We start from the raw sequence: 3053 nt of genomic DNA, 5'->3' as shown, positions 1-3053 counted from the left end.
GAAACTGTCACCTTTCTTTCCATGCAGTCTATTCCCAGTGAATTTAGAGTTACGTGCCCTTGATAATCTAGACTTGCCAAAGCTCGCCGTTTCGTGGTTTACGTCAGGCCTTATTATTGAGCGTTTCGACTGGGGTGTCTGTGGCCCTTTCGACCTTGCCTTTCAGCATCATTCTGACATGTTCATTGCTTACTGTCTTTATAAATGCTCTTTAGAAAAACTCACAACATTAAGCAGAAATATTTATTCGATATCCATGTCTAATTTAGAAACAATGGTTTAGAGAATCACCAATGTGATACGAGGAGGGTTTCTGTATGGAACTACATGTATGATGCCGAAACTGATGGGCAATGTTTTGGATACATGTTCTCTGAGATAACGAAGTATGACTATACTTACTGTATGTGGGACAGGTGAGATGGAATGGTGAAGATCTTATGGGTGCAGACTAAGACGGCACCTCAGCAGTTACCAACTTCATATATACTGAAGGTCAAGCGAAAATGGAAACTTATATTTATAATGAAGATACAAATTATTGATGCAGTAGTATTTATTTTTTTTATTGGTAACATTGGTAATAATTTTGTCACTATTTCCAGATCTTTTATGGTAAAGGTTTACCCTGTAGGGTTTTCTTTGGACAATTTCAAAAACGTTTTTCACCTTTTTTTGTCAAATGTATCAAATCAAGTCTGATTTATGTCAGGAAACTGAAATATATGTACTGTTACTGTAATTTCATTCAAAATGGTTGTTTGAGATTTATGTGCTAGTTTCAAGTTGGAATCACAAGTGTATGCATCAATTTAATAATATAATATTTGAGTGACTTTAAGGAGGGATATCAAAGAGTGGGTGCCTTCGAGTTCACTGGTTGAACTGTTTCAAAGGTGATATCGTTCAATGTATGAACTGTTTCAAAGGTGATATCGTTCACTGGGTGAAATGTTTCAAAGGTGATATCACTCACTGGATGAACTGTTTCAAAGGTGATATCATTCTATGGTTAAAATTTTCTAAGGTGATATCATTCACTGGGTGAACTGTTTAAAACGTGATATTGCTCACTGGGTGAACTGTTTCAAAGGTGATATCGCTCACTGGATGAACTGTTTCAAATGTGATATCGCTCACTGGATGAACTGTTTCAAATGTGATATCGCTCACTGGGTGAACTGTTTCAAAAGTGATATTGGTCTAAGTATGAACTGTTTCAAAGGTGATATCCCTCACTGGGTGAACTGTTTCAAAGGTGATATTGTTCTATGGTTGAAATGATTCAAAGGTGATATCATTCACTGGGTGAACTGTTTAAAACGTGATATCGCTCACGAGGTGAACTGTTTCAAACATGATATTGCTCACTGGGTGAACCGTTCCAAATGTGATATCTCTTACTGGGTTAACTGTTTCAAAAGTGATATCGTTCTATGGTTGAAATGATTCAAAGGTGATATCGTTCACTGGGTAAAATGTTTCAAAGGTGGTATCATTCACTGGGTGAACTGTTTAAAGCGTGATATCGCTCACGAGGTGAACTGTTTCAAACGTGATATTGTTCACTGGGTGAACTGTTTCAAATGTGATATCGCTCACTGGATGAACTGTTTCAAAGGTGATATCCCATACTGGGAGAACTGTTTCAAAAGTGATATAGGTCTATGTATGAACTGTTTCAAAGGTGATATCCCTCACTGGGTGAACTGTTTCAAAGGTGATATTGTTTCTCTGGTTGAAATGATTCAAAGGTGATATCGTTCACTGGGTGAAATGTTTCAAAAGGTCATATCATTCACTGGGTGAACTGTTTAAAACGTGATATCGCTCACGAGGTAAACTGTTTCAAACATGATATTGCTCACTGGGTGAACCGTTTCAAATGTGATATCTCTTACTGGGTTAACTGTTTCAAAGGTGATATCGTTCAATGTATGAACTGTTTCAAGGGTGATATATCATTCACTGAGTGAAATGTTTCAAAGGTGATATCACTCACTTGATGAACTGTTTCAAAGGTGTTATCATTCTATGGTTAAAATTTTCTAAGGTGGTATCATTCACTGGGTGAACTGTTTAAAACGTGATATCGCTCACTAGGTGAACTGTTTAAAACGTGATATCGCTCACTAGGTGAACTATTTCAAAGGTGATATCGTTCAATGTATGAACTGTTTCAAGGGTGATATATCATTCACTGGGTGAAATGTTTCAAAGGTGATATCACTCACTTGATGAACTGTTTCAAAGGTGTTATCATTCTATGGTTAAAATTTTCTAAGGTGGTATCATTCACTGGGTGAACTGTTTAAAGCGTGATATCGCTCATGAGGTGAACTGTTTCAAACCTGATATTGCTCATTGGGTGAACTGTTTCAAAGGTGATATCGCTCACTGGATGAACTGTTTCAAATGTGATATCTCTTACTGGGTTAACTGTTTCAAAAGTGATATCGGTCGAAGTATGAACTGTTTCAAAGGTGATATCGTTCACTTGGTAAAATGTTTCAAAGGTGGTATCATTCACTGGGTGAACTGTTTAAAGCGTGATATCGCTCACGAGGTGAACTGTTTCAAAGGTGGTATCATTCACTGTGTGAACTGTTTAAAGCATGATATCGCTCACGAGGTGAACTGTTTCAAAGGTGATATCGTTCACTAGGTGAAATGTTTCAAAAGGTCATATCATTCACTAGGTGCACTGTTTCAAACTTGATATTGCTCACTGGGTGAACTGTTTCAAAGGTGATATTGCTCACTGGTTGATCTGTTCCAAAGGTGATATCGTTCTATGGTAGAAATGTTCCAAAGGTGATATCGTTCACTGGTGAAATGTTTCAAAGGTGATATCCTTCTCTGTATGAAATTTTTTTTTCCATTGTTTGAAAGACAAAGCAATATATTTAGTGTGGCAGCCCAGTGGTTGTGGGTCACTTCAGTGTCATGGGTAACAATCCACATCAGGGTACAAGGTACTGGGGAATCCCGACAGTGGGGTGCAAACATTGTAGCCATCGCTCCATGGAAGAATATATCACAAGCCATTGATG

Source organism: Haliotis cracherodii, unplaced genomic scaffold (genome assembly GCF_022045235.1).
Source record: "Haliotis cracherodii isolate W230 unplaced genomic scaffold, xgHalCrac1.p SCAF_21, whole genome shotgun sequence".
Classification (NCBI taxonomy): domain Eukaryota; kingdom Metazoa; phylum Mollusca; class Gastropoda; order Lepetellida; family Haliotidae; genus Haliotis; species Haliotis cracherodii.
Note: the sequence above shows the minus strand (reverse complement) of the source record.